The sequence below is a fragment of the Oculina patagonica genome, chromosome 12 (genome assembly GCF_052425735.1).
Source record: "Oculina patagonica isolate OP01 chromosome 12, crgOcupat, whole genome shotgun sequence".
Taxonomy (NCBI): domain Eukaryota; kingdom Metazoa; phylum Cnidaria; class Anthozoa; order Scleractinia; family Oculinidae; genus Oculina; species Oculina patagonica.
In genome coordinates this window covers 29,969,118-29,988,503 of record NC_135769.1, presented here as the reverse complement: position 1 = coordinate 29,988,503, position 19,386 = coordinate 29,969,118, and the positions used below count along the sequence as shown (strand labels likewise).

Sequence of the window (19,386 nt, the reverse complement as noted above, 5' to 3'; positions counted from 1 at the left end):
TAGGCGACTTTAATTAAGTATGCTACCTGATTTGTAAATTCGAGGAACGTAAGCTACTGCTTGGATTTGCATTTGTTTTTTTTGTTTGCGCGGTTGTGGGAGCGAGGTCGGAAGTTGCTTAACATAACTTGCCAAAGTATGGCGCGAAACTATAGATAGATTAAAAAATTATCATAGGGGCACATCTTCTCTTACAACATCTTCTCTTGTCTTGGGACTATCGAGAACAAATCCAGCTCTAGTCGTAGGGTGGACAGGGCAGCTAGGGCCGGGCCAGCTAGTGTCCACTGCCCTAAACCTGACTCGGCCCGCTGCCTCCAATAAGGATTGAATACAATGCCTCTTCGCATAGCGCCACAAGTAGTTTTATTTGCATGACAAAAACTTCATACAAACCGATAAACACACAGGGGGCCCACACATCAGTCAAGAGGATAAATAAAAATATAACTTTACCTGCTTTTGTCCTGTCTTTTTTTTCTTTTTACGCGGTCTGCAAGTTGGTGTTCTTGAGCCGAAAAAATTATTCGCGTTCAGCCTGAACGAGGACTGGAACCGAGAAATCTTCGGAACCGCTCGTATCTCTCAGTTTATGACAAGGGGTGAAACTGTAAATGACAGCCCTCAAATTTCACAAAAATTCGCAGCCAAATATCTGTCTAAATTTTACTATACTTACTCAGCCGACAGGAGAATGGTCGAACTAGATATCCATGAGCTTATTTTACCCAATTGTTTCTAAGGTATACAATATTTTGGCGTCGTTTTAAAATCTTTGATTTGGTTGCATCTTCCTGCCAGTTGGGGGTCACGGAAGTAAGAATTTCGATTCATTGATTGACAGATTTAAGGCGGAAGTAAATGACATTGTTTGTTCTGATTGGTGCTTTTCAATTCCGAAAGTTTTTTCTTTTTGTTTCGGAATTAGAATAATGACTGAATATTTAATTTCGTTCTCAGATGCGATTTGCAATATGCAAAGATTTAAAACCCAATTGCACGTGCAGAACGGTGGTTGCTAATTAAACCTTTTCCTAGGCGACGTTCATCGTTGCCAATGAAACAAATTGGCCGCGGACAAGATTGAATTTTTTTTTATTCCTACCATTTTAATTCTGATCTCTTAGTTTGAATTTACTTGTCGAGGAAGACACCGCCATTTCTCAAACTCATCTTAAGCCGAAATGAGAATTGCAAATCAGAAGGTCACAAAACAAAAGGCGTAATTAGCTGAACACTGCCTGCACGTTCTATGCACAGGCGGCCCAAGCTCTCTATCAGATAACCTTTGGACGTGACTCTTGCTTACGAGCGGTGTTGTGTTACAAAGATTTGAATTATAAGGGTTTGTATGGGAAACATTGGTTTTGCTTTAAAAGTTAAAAAAAATGTATATTTTGTGAATAAAGTTGACTTACCCTGATTCGTTGTTTCATTCTTTGTTGTATTCCAGCTTCTCAGGTCGATTCAACGCGTTTTCGGCGAGTTATCGTTATTTAGGTGTTCCACTGCTAAAATAAATAACGATAACTCGCCGAAAACGCGTTGAATCGACCTGAGAAGCTGGAATACAACAAAGAATGAAACAACGAATCAGGGTAAGTCAACTTTATTCACAAAATATACATTTTTTTTAACTTTTAAAGCAAAACCGTTGTTTCCCATACAAACCCTTATAATTCGAATCTTTGTAACACAACGCCGCTCGTAAGAGTCACGTCCAAAGGTAATCTGATAGAGAGCTTGGGCCGCCTGTGGTCTATGCAAAACAACAACGAGAATGGAAAAATTCAGGTTACACTTTTTACAGAACGTGTAAATTTACAAAAATGTTTATTGAGATTTGAACACTGCTTTTAAGGTCGCGGGGGACAGCTTAGGTTCATCATTATGCATTTATTTAAAGCGTATTCACGAAGTGCAACGACTGACATCGACAACTTTACGACAAGATATTTGCCTAAAACTAGTAATAGTTCTTACTATAAAGCTACCCGCCTTTTTATAATTTGTTTTACAGCAATAATCTAGGATTAGTGGAGTCTTTTGTCTTCATGACATTGTTTGCTGCGGAATTTCTTGTTGTGTGACATCGTTGCATCCTGAAAATATAATTCACAAGTTCAAGTCGAATATATTACCTAGCGCGCGGAAATATTAACCTAGCGGAAATACACACAACACATTATTCGTGGTGACAACACGCAAGCTTATTTCCTGGCTTATAACATTCAAAATAACTTTAATACTAACAATAATTTCCAGGCCAAAAAGCCTAAAAATTCCGCGAGTAACAAAATATGACACAGTTCAAAGATTCGAGAAAACCGATTTTTGATTCTTATTCAACCCACTCTTTGGATCAAATAATCTGACAGTTTGTTAGCGAAACGAATTACCTTGTATTACATTCTTGTTTATTCTCCAGAAGAGTGCGATTATGGCTAAATCGGAGAATAGTAAAATATGAATTGTGACGTACAATTCTTCCGATTCTCCGATTATTCTTATTCTACGTGTTCTACACGATTCTCCGATTCTTCCGATTATACAATTCTTCCGATTGTTATTTTGCGATTTTTCCGATTCTCCGTGTTCTACACGATTCTCCGATTTTTCCGATTATACGATTCTTCCGATTGTTATTCTCCGATTCTTCCGATTCTTCTTAGTTCTACACAATTCTCCGATTTTTCCGATTATACGATTCTTCCGATTGTTATTCTCCGATTCTTCCGATTCTTCTTAGTTCTACACAATTCTCCGATTTTTCCGATTATACGATTCTTCCGATTGTTATTCTCCGATTCTTCCGATTCTTCTTAGTTCTACACGATTGTGCGATTTTTCCGATTATACGATTCTTCCGATTGTTATTCTCCGATTTTTCCGATTCTCCTAGTTCTACACGATTGTGCGATTTTTCCGATTATACGATTCTTCCGATTGTTATTCTCCGATTTTTCCGATTCTCCTAGTTCTACACGATTGTGCGATTTTTCCGATTATACGATTGTTATTCTCCGATTTTTTCGATTCCCCGAGTTCTACGCGATTCTACCTATTTTTCCGATTTGATAATTCTTATAATTATTCTACGAATTTACGCGGTATGAAGTGAACTACTAGAACCTTTTAAACTTTTATTTTAAACATGATAACCTATAGCTACAATACACTTTGAATACAGTGCCTCTTGTGCTCGCGCTTTGAACATTACTTCATTTTTCCTTTGGCTTTGAATCTACGCGGTAAAAGTGAACTTGAACCTTTTAAACTTATTTTACAACATGATAGCCTAAAAAACACTTTGAATAAAGTGCCTCTTGTACTTGCACTTTAAAGATTATTTCATTTTTCCTTTGCCTTTTAAGCGTTCCTCTATAAGTTCATTATGTGTTTCGATCACAAACCACATGAATGCTTTAAACTTAAATTCAGCCATTCGTTTGCACATGTGTTTAAATCTGTTAAGAAAGCGATTGCTCTGTTCTGCGGATTCAGTGTTTGTTCCTCTGATTTCTTTGAATGTTTCCAGATGAGGATGATAGCGGCACTTTGGATTGTCCGGAGGCATACAGCGCTGCTCTTTGTGCTTCATCACATGAAATATATCCACTAAAAACTTCACATGATCTAAAAGAATTTTTGCACCGACATTTCCCTTCTTACTGAGGTTGCTCAAGAAGGGATGAAGATCACACGCTCTATCATACCCCACATACTTCAGTCTCATTAAATCGTCTGTTGTCCTACCGAACGTTAACAACAAAAACGCATATACTTGGGTGCATGATTCACAAGTATACATCTCCTGTGCCTTTACAATAATCCCGCAAGGTCGTACCGCTGTAAGCAGTCCTGCAGTGCGGTCCATGTATCGGTTTACCTTCTCTTTCGATTTACAACCGCCTTGCTCGCAATCTAATCCGTCGTGTTCAGGGATGTCTCCAACAGCTTTCTGGTCAATATATCCCGCTGAAATGGGATAAATGTGCGCTTCCTTTTCAACTACTTTTCCAATTACTTCGTCCCTGTTTTTGGTTTCGTCTCTGTCAGTTTCGGTTTTATCCACCTCCTCGCGATCATTTTCTTGAAGGTGCAAATGCTCCCAGCAGAATTTAGACGCTTTTTGCGATTTCCCTCCAAGAGTGGGTGTATTGGTGCAACATTTGATAAAATTGCCTTCTCCCTTGTTTACATAAAGTTTTTCTTTAGGCGCGGCACACATTGGTCTACGTACTTTCTCCAGGCCGTCAACACTGACGTAACCTTCAGTACAGCCAGGAACTTCACACTTGTGATGAATCCACTTGTTCGGTGAATTACATATCAACCTCCATGACTCCAGACAAACTTCTTCTAAACTTCGCCGTTTGCCCTCCACATCAGCTTGTTTCACGTTTAACAAGTAAAGAGATAAAGAGATCCATTGTTTCTGAAAAGATTTATTGTCTTCCAAAGAAAATAGCACTCTTCCACTCGATCTGCATTCAATTTCCACACATTGTCTTCATTGTTGCCTTTCACTCTTGAAAAGTTTTCCAGTTTGCTCAAGACACCCTTGTCCAATTCACGATGCATAAAGTTGTATACATCAGAACGAGATTCGAATGCGCTTGCGCAAATTTCAACGTTGTAAACAATGTTTTTCACCAAATGCGTCTCAAACATGGTTTTATTTGACACTTGGAAGTATTTCGAGTCGGGTGAAAAGTCATAATACACCCTCCGCTGATCTTTCGAGTCCTTGTTACTGTCGCCTTCTGACACGGGACAATCTTCAAAATAGCTGTAGTAGTAAACCTTCCTGCACGTCTTGCAGTTACCATTAAATGATGCGGCTACGTTCGTTCCATGACTGGTGTACACTACTGGAAAAGATGGTCTGTTGCGTATAGTAATGCTTGAGCCACAGCACTTTAATTTGCCCGGCAATAAAACAATCGGTTTAAAGGCATCTTTCTCCGACGATTTAAAGAAGGGCTTACTCTCATCGAAGCTTTCTAGTAGTTGTGGATGATTCTTTGTTAGCCACTGAGATACCGTTTTACATTCTTCTGGTGTTGGATTGAACTCTTCTACTTCTCCACTTTTCGATTTTAGTGATCCTCCGATACGAATTGTTGTCTTGTCTTCAACCTTGCTTTCACTAACATACTTTGCAATCAATGACCATCTTAACTTTTCCGGAAAATGCTCCAAAGCGAATAACAGTGATTTCAACTGAGAAAAACTCAATACCTTATCCTTCATCTTCAGTCAACTTCAGGTTTCAGTATTTCGTTACTTAAAAGAGACAGAACGTGACAAACCCAACCTCTAATCTTTTAAGCAATCTGGAGGAATCAAAAAGCCCGATTTTAATACAAACATATTGACGCGATAAAGGAAGCGAAAGCCGCCGCCGCAGTTTTTCTCCTTTCATTAAGCCAAGCCGACTCATTAAGCGCTTTGAATAACAGTAAGTGACAAGATTTGTCACGCCATTGAACGCTTCAAATAATAATACGTGCCAAGGTTTGTCACGCCATTGGGGACTTTGACTAACAATACGTGACAAGATTTGTCACGCATTCAATCTAAAATTAAACTGCTAACTGGTAAGCGGCACATGAGCATTCTTTTGATTTTTCAATCCTTGTTTGCATTAAAAAATAACACTTTTTGATTGGGTATCCATGTAGTATCATAACAATGCTACAATGTGTTACAAGATTCATGATTCTTACTATATATTTATGTCTACAAGCCGTTTTACTCAGTCGCTCTTGTGTCACAATGTCGTTCAGTAAGTTAAACCGCAATCAGTTACCATCATGTGGTAAATCGGAGAATATTACCCCTAAATCGGAGTATACTATTCTCCGATTTAGCCATAATCGCACTGTTCTCTTGTTTATTATCCGTATACGATACAAACCCCCGAAAGCAAACGTTGACGCTCGAGCCAGCTCTTGGAACACACGTAGCCAAGAATACGAAACCAATTGCTCGAAATCTTTCGACGTATTACTAACAACTGCTTCAAATATCACTTAAAGCAGAGAAACCGCTCGAACAAATCTGTGAACACGCGTAAACCAAAACCGGAAAACGAAATGCTGCTGAAAGATGTAGAAGCTCGAAGGTGACGAAACGCGACCTCGTGGTTGAAAGTACCCGACACCACCGTGCGCGCTTGCTAAAATATTACCCGTCACGACCGTGCGCGCCTAGTTTTGTCAAATCGAGAACGCTTCGCCCATTACAAACACATTTTTTTCAACAAATATTGTATACTTGTATGTATACACCCGGGGACTCCTAAGGTGCCTCCTCGGGTTTTGGCCTCTGGGCCAAAACCCTGCGGGGGCAAATATGAGCACGCGTGCGTGATTTGATGTTGAAAACGCATTGTTCTCACCATAAAAGCGTGGAATATAACTACCCAAATTACCATTTGGAAACCGTGTTTTGATCGGGAAACCTTCGGAAATCTCAAAGTTTGGACTTTTCGACAATTTTGTGGCAGAGAATTTATCGCGGATATAGAACTTCATGACCTGCCACTGCAGAGAGGCAAACTAGGAATACTGTAGTGTGTCATAACAGAAGCGGAATTTTAAAAGAGCGCTTTTAGAAGAGAAAGAAAGCATTAAATTCACATTTGCGCATTTAAACCATCATAACTTGCTGGCAAACTTTAAATTAAAAAATCCGCTTCTGTTATGACACACTAGAGGTGTTGACTGATCAGTTATTGACAAGATCACAGTGTGCTGTATCCTAATCGATCCACAAACTCTGCCACAAAATCATGTTTCTCCCACTTTGTCACTTACGAGGCTATTTTACCGCTGTCAAGTGAAATCTTCCAAATAAACGATGACATTGATAATATTCCATCATTTCTTTACGTCTCTGTAAAATGTGAGGTGAGCTTAATCGCACCCATAACGGCCGAGAAATAAGCGTTTTTAAAGATGCAGGTCAAGCAAAATTTCGCCTAATGAATTTATTCATACCGTAGGTATCCCCCGCGACCTTAATATCCAACTACAGGGCGGCACTGAACCGACAGACCAAAGGAATGCCTTTAAACAAAAGCATGATTGACTACAGTAGTTTCTTTCAATTTTTTTAAACTTTACGCAACTCAAGGCCGTCACCGAAGTTATTTAAGCAAACTATATGTAAGGATTTAAAGAAATTTAGAGTTTTAAGTGGTATTGAGACTATACTTGACAACTCGGGAAGATATTAGGCCATTTTGCACGCATTGCTGTCGCTTCCGCAAGTTACATTTTTACTTCACGTTGTAAGATGGTATTCCACTTCCGTGACCCCCAACTGGCAGAAAGATGGAACCATGAAAGCTGAGAGTTTCACCCATTGTCACTATAGAGCACTCATAGCTTGATCGGATGTCGTCCCGAGAACTAATATTTACGAATGTTTCGAACGTCCCAGACCCCACACTTTTCTCGATTCCAGACCTCGAACCTGCTGACCGAGTATTAAAAATTCAAAATGGCTGATAAAACGCAAAACAACGCGACGATAACAAGTAAGAATGATTTTTTTATTTATCCTCATAGCTCATGCGAGGACTCCCTGTGTAAACACACAACTTAGAAAAAAGAAATAATTATAATAATAGTAATACAGTTGATGTAACTGAATTGTTTTTTTTCCCTACATAATAAAACTAACATACACTCATCAACTGTTTTAAGTAGTATTCCGACTGTGTAAATGCTGCTTTCTGTTTGTTTTCAGATGTAACTGCCTACTCATGCGCGTTAAAGGCATCAATCAAAAGCCAAACGGAATTCCAGAGCAAGTTAATGACTTCTGCCAACATGTCTAGTGTTAGAACAGATGCGATACTCACTAATCTCCTCATACAACGTGGAAGAAAGCCTGTTGCAGACGACCTGGAAATGGGAAGAGAGGAACACCTTCGTAAGTACGGTCAAGTGAGCTAAACTCGTCGAGTCAAACATTGTCAAGAAATATTCATCCCTGAGTCAAGTCAGAGCAAGAATCCCAAATCAATTCTTCTCACTGGAAAAGCAGGGATTGGGATTGAGTTCACAACAAGATTATATCGCAAGTGATTTGGATGAACAGTATCCGAATAACGCTCAAGAAAAAATGCCAGTATCCGCACTTTGTGCCAAGTTAATTAAAGGCAAGATTTTGAGAGGTTCAGTTGTTATGACAATGTCAAGACCCGATGAGTCTGATAAGATGAACAGAATTCACTTTGATCGATATGTAGAAATTACAGGATTTTCTGAACAACAAATCAAAGAGTACATTGGGAAGTATTTCAAAGAAAACGAGAACATGAAGAACGCTGTACTTGATCACATCACCAAGAATGAGGAACTTGTCAGCTTTGCACATATTCCCGTGCTCTGTTTTCTGATGTGTTGCTACATGGAGTATATGCTGAAGGAATCAATGAGCATTGATGCTCTTCCCGTCAAAACAAGTGACCTCTATTATGAAGTTGTGAACAGATTTGTAACGGAGCATAATAAAAAGAAATTTCCTCCCAAAGTTACGCTTGACAAGCTTTCCGAGCTAGCAGCTCAACTACTTCTGGAGAAAAGATTTCTTTTTGTTGAAGAAGACATGGAAAAGTTTAGTTTAGAAGAGGTTGAAAGCCTGAGAGCAAGCGGTCTTCTTCATTGTGGTCCACCTTTCAGGCAATCCTTTTCGCAAGTGACGAAACACTTTTGTTTCACTGACCTTACACTGCAGGAGTATTTAGCGGCTCGTTGGTTTGTGAAGAGAAAAGAGATACCCTCCACAGAAAGTGTATCGTCATTGGTTATGCAATTTATGTCAGGAATTCTATCAAGGGCGGAAGACAGCGAACTGATGGAAAAATTACTTGAAGCACTGCCACCTTCCTTTGAAAACAAAGACATTCTTGTAAGACTGAAATGTCTCACTGAGTACGAAGACAAATAATTCGCTAAAAGTGTCATAAAGAAATATCACCGTCAATACGTTACTGACATCGGAGAAATTTATTTTGAGAACTTAACTGATGTGGACTGCATTGCCGTCTCGTTATTGTTAGACGTCATTAGTGCACTGAATGAAGAAAGAGCCGAGACAAGACTTGAAACCTTTTCTGGACAGTCATCTGTTGTTGATAGGTTGAGAATCATCTTTTCAGAACTAACACAGTCTGGAGTAAGACGAATCTGTAATTCATTGGAGAAAGACTTCTGTGCCGTTACCGAACTGGATCTGTTTCATTGTCAAATAAATGATAAATGCGTTGATTGTATTAGAGGATTAGTTTCCAGTAAATTGACAGAATTAAAACTGACTGATAATGAGATCACCGATGCCGGTGTTTTCAGTCAAGCGTTACAATCATCAGCCTGTAAAGTAACCTCACTAGATCTGGGTAGTAATCAGATCTCCGATGGCGGTGCTGCCAGTTTATCTCAAGCGTTACAATCATCAGTCTGTCAAATAACCTCACTAAATCTTTTTAATAATATGATCACTGAAGACGGTACTTTCCAGCCTCTCTCAAGCGTTACAATCATCAACCTCTCAAGTGACCTTTCTAGATCTGCGTAGTAATCAGATCACCGATGCCGGTGTTGTCAGTCTATCTCAAGCGTTACAATCATCAGCCTGTCAATTAACCTCACTAGAACTGGATAATATTCAGATCACTGATGCCGGTGTTGTCAGTCTATCTCAAGCGTTACAATCATCAGCCTATCAATTAACCACACTAGATCTGGGTAGTAATCATCAGATCACCGATGCCGGTGTTTTCAGTCTATCTCAAGCGTTACAATCATCAGCCTATCAATTAACCACACTAGAACTGTATAATAATCAGATCACCGATGCCGGTGTTGACAGTCTATCTCAAGCGTTACAATCATCAGCCTGTCAATTAACCTCACTAGAACTGGATAATATTCAGATCACTGATGCCGGTGTTGTCAGTCTATCTCAAGCGTTACAATCATCAGCCTATCAATTAACCACACTAGATCTGGGTAGTAATCATCAGATCACCGATGCCGGTGTTTTCAGTCTATCTCAAGCGTTACAATCATCAGCCTATCAATTAACCACACTAGAACTGTATAATAATCAGATCACCGATGCCGGTGTTGTCAGTCTATCTCAAGCGTTACAATCATTAGCCTGTCAATTAACCTCACTAGAACTGTATAATAATCAGATCACCGATGCCGGTGTTGACAGTCTATCTCAAGCGTTACAATCATCAGCCTGTCAAGTAACCTCACTAAATCTGTGTGATAATCAGATCACTGATGCCGGTGTTGACAGTCTATCTCAAGCGTTACAATCATCAGCCTGTCAATTAACCTCACTAGATCTGGGTAGTAATCATCAGATCACCGATGCCGGTGTTGTCAGTCTATCTCAAGCGTTACAATCATCAGCCTGTCAATTAACCTCACTAGAACTGTATAATAATCAGATCACCGATGCCGGTGTTGACAGTCTATCTCAAGCGTTACAATCATCAGCCTGTCAAGTAACCTCACTAAATCTGTGTGATAATCAGATCACTGATGCCGGTGTTGACAGTCTATCTCAAGCGTTACAATCATCAACCTGTCAAGTATCCGCACTAGATCTGAGATATAATCAGATCACTGATGCCGGTGTTGACAGTCTATCTCAAGCGTTACAATCATCAACCTGTCAAGTATCCGCACTAGATCTGAGATATAATCAGATCACTGATGTCGGTGTTGTCAGTCTATCTCAATCGTTACAATCATCAGCCTGTCAAGTAACCTCACTAAATCTGTGTTTTAATCAGATCACTGATGCCGGTGTTGTCAGTCTATCTCAAGCGTTGCAGTCATCAGCCTGTCAAGTAACCTCACTAAATCTGTGTTTTAATCAGATCACTGATGCCGGTGTTGTCAGTCTATCTCAAGCGTTACAATCATCAGCCTGTCAAGTAACCTCACTAGATTTGAGAGGTAATCGGCAGATCGCCGATGCCGGTAAGGAGCGTCTCAGAAATCTTAAAAGTGAAAAACCAGATCTTAAATTATACTTTTAGCATGATAGTGATAAAAAAGATGTTCAAAGTTGGCAATGTGAATATTATGTAAATATATAAAGACGTTCACGAGTCAGCGTGGATATAGATCGGTCGATTTTGATTATTATTATTTTTTTTAATTCCACTCTTTAAACCTAAGTATTCTATCATCCGTTTATAGCATATTTTTGCAGTGAACAAAAAAGGTAAAGAAAAACCTTTGTAAAAAAAACAATGATTAGCTCTGGTAGTTGTTAAACTTAATTATGACTAAGGTTTTCCTAGATTTTCGTAATGATAAGCACGTTCTATCTTTTACTTTTATCTCGAGAAAAAGTCATTTTGTAATAGACAGTTGTTTCCATATTGATTGATTAAAGGCTGCTTTTCTGGGGAGTTGGTTGGTCAGGGGTTTTTTAAGTATAAATAAAGAAATTTGTCAATCTTGGCAATATAAAGTACAGTGGAATCCCAAGTTATCGAACCTCGATTGTTCGAAACTGCCGAGTACTCGAAACAAAAGTCGTTTCCTTTCTCAGTCGTACACTGCAATTCCACCCCCCCCCCCCCCCTTCCACCCCGTTTCTTGAACTCTCTGATTTTTCAAATTAATTTTTGTGTCCATTGGAGGCTCGATAAATCAGGATTCCACTGAAACTTGCGAGAAGCTAATACGCAGCAGAGATCCTTTTTAAAACGTCTTCAATTGACCGGTTTTCTCCACACATTGATTGTGTTTTGTACTGAATTTTTAAGAATAAATGACAATAAAACTTCAATTTGATTACGACAAATCTATCACAAACTTACTGAAAATACAGTTTATACAGCATCCAAATTGAAGTTTTAAGAAAAAGGCTCCCTTCCAGGCCCGTAACCAGGATATTGCATGGGGGTGCGTCTGAGCGCCTTCGGCGCGAAATCGTGAGCGCCGCAGGCGCGATAACGTAGAGGGCTCTGGGGGTATCCTCCCCCAGGAAATTTGGAAAACATAGCTTATCTGAGACAGCATTTCGTGCGTTTTGAAGACCGTTTGTTAGGAAAAAAAGGCTGGTAAAAGTGAAGGTGACATCGACAATAGTTCTAGTTCATTTTTAAATTCAAATCATATTTTTCGAAACAGAACCTTAGGGGTGACGTAATTTACAATTTATTTAGCTAACAGTGACGGCACTTCATAGTAGGAAGACGGGAAAAAGATAGGTTTCTTCCTTTAAGTGTCAAATGGTAATTACATAAATCAGCCAGAGTCGGTTTGTTGATCTTTTAGCACTTTGGCAAGCTTCGATCTTCTAAGGTGCTTCCAAGCCCAACAAGTACCCAGTATCCTCTCTTTTTGGTAGCGCCTGAGGAAACTTCGAACGGTTCGACTATGAAGGACATTAAGTAAAATGTATCGTTGAAATAAACCTAAAATCACACAATTTGGTCCAAAATATACCACATGAATCTGCAAATGGTGGATCTTCAACCCAAAGGACCATAATGCGCGGACTTCCAAGGCTCGTGGGGGGTGTTGACGCACCCATCGCACCCCTCCCTCCCTCCATACGGGCCTGCCTTCACATTCTCAAACCATTACTTTGAAGTCTGTAGTAAGTAGTCCGCTAGCTTTTTTTAAGGTTGGTTTCAGTTCACTAGCGACAAGCAAAAGAGTTGGAGTCGTAAGAGCGCTTACGATCTAGTAAAATCGAAAATCGGAGTCGTAAGAGGAGTCATAAGCTCGACGGAATCGGAGTCCGTAGAATCGGAACATTCCCATTTTCTTTCGATTCCGCTTGTTATTCCGTTGCTTATGATCTACTGGAAACAAGATTGTTGGAGTCGCATTGCAAGCAGAAGCGAAAGAACAACCCAATCACGATGCTAGTTCTAGACTGAGCCCTCCGAGTGCTTGCGACGCCGACAATCTTGTTTTCGCTAACCAAATTTCCAAACTTACTTTTTTCCTTATTGTTTGCTCGGGAAGCCTTCGGAAGAGTAGAAAAAAGCAATTTTGTGTCCAAGAATTCAGCGCGGATAGAAAATTTCACGAGTTGACACAAAAGGGAGGTAAACAATGTGCAGTGTAGATTGTCATAGTGGACGCCAAATATTTAAATAAGCTTTAATTAGTAGAAAAGACTGAAGACTTAGAATTCTATAATGATAAGTTTTTCGCCTGTAAAAGCTTATAACTCTCCATGAAATTTGAAATTAAAAAAATCCGAGTCAAATATGACACAAAGAGATTTTAACTGATCACTGAGTGGTAAAATCGCGTTTTTTGTGTGGTCTTCTCGAGCAGAAAACTTGAACACAAAACTACGTTTTTAAAAAAGTTAACTTAATGGCTGATAGCATTGCCACAAAGCGCGATTCATTCAATAAAAAACGATCCTTTTGCGCTTCCATTACCCCCGTTATTTCCCAATATCCCTGTAAATATTTTAGCGGAATCAGCTTTCAAACGTTTATGATACATCGCTTTTTAAAATAACACCCTATTAATATTTTGCTTTGTGAATATATTCATGGTCAGTGTGACTAAACACAGCGAGTGATATGGGAATGTACCTTATTACATGAAATTTTCGCGACACATTAATTTCGCGATTTTGAGGTGCGCATATTTCGCGACACATTAATTTCGCGATTTTGCGAAAATTTTGTATTTTTAATCAAATTAATTTCGCGTTTTTACGTAAGACACAATTTACTTTTCCTTGGCAATATGATTAAACATGCTCTTGAAATAAATAAAACGACTTCATCAAAGGATTAACAAAAACGCAAGGGCGATGCTTAATCTCGGCAATAGCAACAACAGAGCAGTTCTCACAATGTCTACAAATAGGTCATTCTTGTACGTGCATGAGTTACTGTTATCGAGGCAACTGACACAAAATCCATTTACATTGAAAATTCCTTCCTTCCGTGGTACTTATCTTATTCTTTCTTGATTATTGACATAATGTGAGTCACTTAATTTTCGCGTCATGTTATGTTCGCGACATTTATTGTTCGCTTCACTTTAATTTCGCGATTTTTTGAAATCGCGAAATTCGCGAAATTAACGTGTCGCGAAAATTTAATGTAATAAGGTAAGTTAGTAAACAAGCCATCTTGTACCCAGATCCTCTCATTCTTCAAGTGAGTTAACGACTGGGTACTAGTACGACTTCATTGCAGCGAGTTCAGCTTGGGACAAAAACGAGCATGTGATACGAGAAAAGAAGTGAAATGCGTCAAAGGAAAAGAGTTTTTGTGATGCCGGAATATGCGAGTCTCATTTAACTCCACAGGGACTTGACGGGGGGGGGGGGGGGTGGGGGATCATGAGCCCCACCCACCCACCCTCTAACCATCCTGAATGAATAGAACGCTTGCCGTCAATAATGTTTAAGTGTATGCCATCACGAACTGATTGAGTGCGGAAGAACACGAACGAACTCGTGCCTGTTAATATCAGCAAGCAGTACGTACCTTATCTCCTGTAATCGACGAGCGACAAGTCCAAAACGAGCGAGAAAAGAAATTCCGCGCGCGAAGACTGGAGACGTTATGGACTCCTAGCTGTTTAATTTCCTATTTACTAGCGGGTAGATGCAGCATGTCTGTTCCAATTCCAGGAATCGCAGGAGGCTTGCTGCTTATCAGTACCGGCGCTGCTATAGTGCGACTTATATCTGGTTATAATGGGTCCCTCTGGCTGCGGTCCTTCTGGGTCCCTCACGTGGGTCCCTCTGGCTGCGGAAAGACGTACTTTATCGGGTCGTTACTTTTGGATCACTCAGAGTTGTTTAGTACACCCCCTGAGACCATTCATTACTGTTACGGGGTCTGGCAAGATGGATTCAGAGACATGCAAGAGGCTGGGGTACAATTTCGCGAAGGGGTTCCTTCAAACTCCCAATTGAAAAAGTGGTTTCCAAACGGTGGATTCCTTGTGTTGGATGATCTCATTACAGAGGGGAGTGAAGATAAGGAGTTGTTGGATTTGAGCACTAAACACGCACACCATAAAAATATCACCGTCCTGTTTTTATGTCAAGACATGTTCCCACCAGGTAAATACGCCAAAAGTATTTCCAGGAATGTCCATTACATCATAACCTTCAAGAATCCACGCGACCAACTAGCTATGCGGAATTTACTGCTTCAAGTTTTTCCCACCTTCTGGCCAGACATAATGACAGTATATCAGAAAGTGGCGGAACGACCTATCGGGTACTTGGCCTGCACCCAGCCAGTGATGACAGGAGACGGGTGTTAAGACACCTGTTGACGCACGAAGGATACCCACGCTGGTATCGAGGAAAGGTGAAGGAGGCTTAACTGCTGAAAAAACTGTACATTAGAAATCACTTCAAACGACTCCAGCTCAGTTGAGGCACGCTGTCTTGGATGAAACATTGACGAGAAAAAAAGAAAAAAGCTGATCACTCACCAGATATTTTTGACACCGAGCAAGAAGGTAGAAGCGATGAAGAAAATGAAGAGGAAGAGGATCCTGAAGAGGAACCTGAAAAAAAAAAAAGAAAAAAAGAAGAAGAAGGAAAGAATAGTAGCAGCTCAGAAGAGGAAGAGGAAGTAGAGGACAATGACCCAGACTATGATCCGTGGGATCCGTTACGTAAAAAAGTGGGGGAAGATCTCAAAGAATCGTACATGGAAGAAGTCAAACGGTGTCTCGACAAGAGTAAAACCGAAGACTATGCCGAGAATGCCGCTTTCAATGCTCTATTACCTCTGAGTAAAAGAAGGCTTCGGAAGGCCTTCTTAGAGCGTCTAAAATGGACCCATCGTATCAAACGCGACGCACTACACCGTAAAGTCATGAAAACTCTTCAACGCTTTATTGACGAAGACGACATGGATTTTAACGAAGCAGCTGAGTCAGCGGCGGCAAAACGGAAATTCCTGTTAAACAGAGTCATGAGAAAGAAGTTACTCTCCGACGAATCGGATGATGACGAAGAAGAGGTGGAAGTGTCAGCCAATAAGACAACGTGATTGTAGGATAAATTGCTCCAATCATTTACCAGAAGGGGGCGAGAAGACCTTGTGTAGAAGGGCTTACCACAAAAGATATAACGCAGAGAACAGGGAGCGAATCCTAGCGCGGCAAAACAATGGCGTACAGAGAATGCTGAGATTATCAAAGCCCGTCTGGAAACAAAGCGCGAACAAATCAACAGGAACCAGAGAGCATATCGTAAAAAGAACAAGGAACGTATCAGCGGTTACCAAAGAAAATACTCTGAAAAAAACAGGTAACGGATCAATGAACGATGGAGACAATATTACGCAAAGAACAAGGAACGGATCAATCAAAGTCTTCGTAGTAAAAAACAAGCGGAAAAAGGACAGAATGATATCACACGTTTTGGGTTAGTAGTTGATGGGACCTGGGACCGAGTGTCTGCGAAAGTGCATGTAGAAGTTCAATTTCCGGCGAACATGTGATTACGCTTAGTGAAATATTGACGTGATTTTAATTTTGTAAATGTACTTTGATTAAAATACGTTACGTGTTGTGTGATCTTGAGCGTGAAGGAGTTAGGGCTTTCCACAAGTTGCTCGGCAACTTTTTGGCAACTTTTCGTGATTCGAGCAACTTTTTCCACTTCGAGCAACTTTTTTCCTTTCGAGCAACTTGTTGCATTTTGAGCAATTTCAAAACCGAAGATCTCCGAAGATTATCCGAGTGTTGTTCAAAGGTAATACGAACGTTTCCGAAGATTTACGAAGTTTGCCGAGGAGCATCCGAAGACATTTCAACTTTCGGCTCATTTTGCATTAAAACATTACAAAACTCGTCAGCAAACATGACTCATTGATATCTTCACGATTTTTCTCAGTTAAAGGAATTCTTGCTATTAAACAAACTTTCCCCTTTAATATGTTATTTATATACTTAATTTGCTGTTAAACTGCTTAGAAATCTTACCAAAAAAGGGAAATTAGCATATATTTAGAGAAATTCTCTTGATTAGAAGCAGCGTTTTGGATTTTTTGGAGCAACTTTCGAGCAACTTTTATTATCAGAAGCAACTTTTTTGAATTTTTGGAGCAACTTTTGAGCAACTTTTTGAGAAATTACGGGCAACTTTTTGGGAAATCTCGAGCAACTTGTGGAAAGCCCTAGAAGGAGTGAGTTCATGGCCTAACCTTAATAATTGCGTGACCAAATTTTTCTTCGCCGTTAAGAATTGGGGGATAGGGGGTATCCCCCCCTTAACTCGATGACGTAAAAATTATTTACCAATCGGAGCGTGGCGTGGGAAGTCGATACGAGGTTTACATAAGAGCAAGAGGGGTATCCCTCCTGTGACACTAAACTGCAGCCTACATAAGTCAGAGGGGTATCCCTTTTCAAGACGCGAGACAAGGAACCACCTGGTCTACGTAAGTGCTAAATGGGGCATCCTTTTTTGTCCATGGAGGGAGAATGGGAACAGCTGTGCTCTATATAACTATGAGGGGTATCCCTATTTTTCGCCTGAAGAATGGAAACAACTGTGCTCTACATAAGTGAGAGGGGTATCCCTGTTTTTCCGCTGGGAGAATGGGAACAAACGTAATCTATATAAGAGGTCATAAGAGATCTCTCTGTTTAACTCTTGATGGAAGAGGATAGGAGCGAAATGTTGATGCTGCCATGGATGATCTCGAACAGGTAGTAAGCCATTTTCTTTTCTTGTTTCCAAAGTCAATGGTCAACATTTTTACGAGAGGTAGTCACGTTCACGCTCTCCCTCCCTGCCTCTCTTTGATTGGCTAGTCCGCATAGTGACCCGATTTCCCCAAGTTCGAAAGACCACTGATTAGACTTGAAAAAAAAAAAAACAACAATCGTTTCCGCTGTCCGAGTAATAAGTAGCCAAAAAAAGCAAGAGGACAACTCAGAACGAGTCACTGTTTCTGTGTTCCCACGCATCCTTGTGATTTGTCCACTCGTGTGTATCGTGCGCGATTCGTGACATGCTACCGCGATTTCCATGGTAACCGCATTACATAAATATCACGAGATCACGCCAGCATCACGCTTCTGCTGACACAGTTTTGTTGACGGTCGATAAATTTTAGTCTACACGTATCAGCTGAAAGAAAAGCGAAGAAAATCTCAGTAAACGTTGAACAGTGTCGCTTTTAAATGGAGGAGCCTTTCACGTTTTACCTTAGCTACTAAAAAGTAGTCTCTATACTTTTTCTCAGACGTTTAATTATATCTTGTTTGTTTTATATTTAGCATAATGACACAAATCATTGAAAGCGGAGTACAATAGCAGTTACAGTTCGTTGCATTTTCGAAACCGAAGCCTAATTATATGTATATATTAGTGAATACCACACCTCAAATAAGGTTTATAAAGGTTTATATCAGTTTGTGGCAGTGTATGGAATCTACCTTCATCTGTTTATCTGCTTGCTATCAATGAACTTCTTCTTGATAACTAGCTATTGAATAGAATTTGTCTCTTGACTTGGACAAAAAAGGAAATATCTTTAGCTGGATTAACACATCTCGGAGAGCCGAAAGTTTTTAACTTTAAGTTTAAAGTCAGCCATTTAAGGTAAGACTACAAGTATTTCTAGTTTCGCTTTGAACAAACTTTTATTTACGAAAGAGGCAATATCACTTTTCCTTTGTTTAATAGTGGCATGTTCCTTGTCGTTGCGGAACGTTTTTAAATGCCTTGGAAATAATCCTTGGCTTTATATATTCGCTTAATTTGAGCGAGAAGCAAAAGCGTGCATGCATGTAAAGTAAACAAATAGTGAACAGGAAAGTATCTGTGAATTCCAAACCAGAGCGCTCCTGACTACTGATTTCAAACAAAATCGAGAGACCGTTTGAGATTGAACGAATTTTATCAAACCCCGTCGAAGAAAATCGCGTGATTGGATTCTTTGCTGAATACAATCGAATTCATATAAAATGTCAAGAAACGAGAGCGCAAAAAATTGAGTAGCTAGCACATTGCTCATTTTGAAGAAATGACCAACGGTAACGTTCAAGACAAGTGCAATGCCACATGCGCGTGGTAAACAAAACTCTGTGCAGTTTTTGGAATGTAGAACTTTTCAGGATTCGTTCTGGCGTGTGTGTGTGTGTGTGTGTGTGTGTTTTTTTTTTTTAATTCTGTCGGATTGTGTTTGAAAATATTGTTTGGCTTCGATTGTCATCGATCACCGAACGTACACACTGAATAGACTTCCAAGTATTTTAATTTTACTTACTTTAGTAAACGACTCGTTCTATATTATGCTGGGCCGGACAAGTGCGTAAAAGAGTGCGCGAGTAGGAAAATAAATATAAGCTGACCCTTTCTGTCACGTCG

The 19,386-nt window shown here is 39.9% G+C and overlaps 2 pseudogenes across 1 annotated transcript in view; both read left to right on the top strand.

The window, feature by feature from the left end:
• The window catches only part of LOC144634032 (uncharacterized), a 43,644-nt pseudogene that overhangs the window by 20,505 nt on the left and 3,753 nt on the right, over nucleotides 1-19,386 (top strand). The gene's annotated exons all lie outside the window — the stretch shown is intronic.
• Nucleotides 7,973-11,270, top strand: LOC144634082 (uncharacterized; annotated as a pseudogene).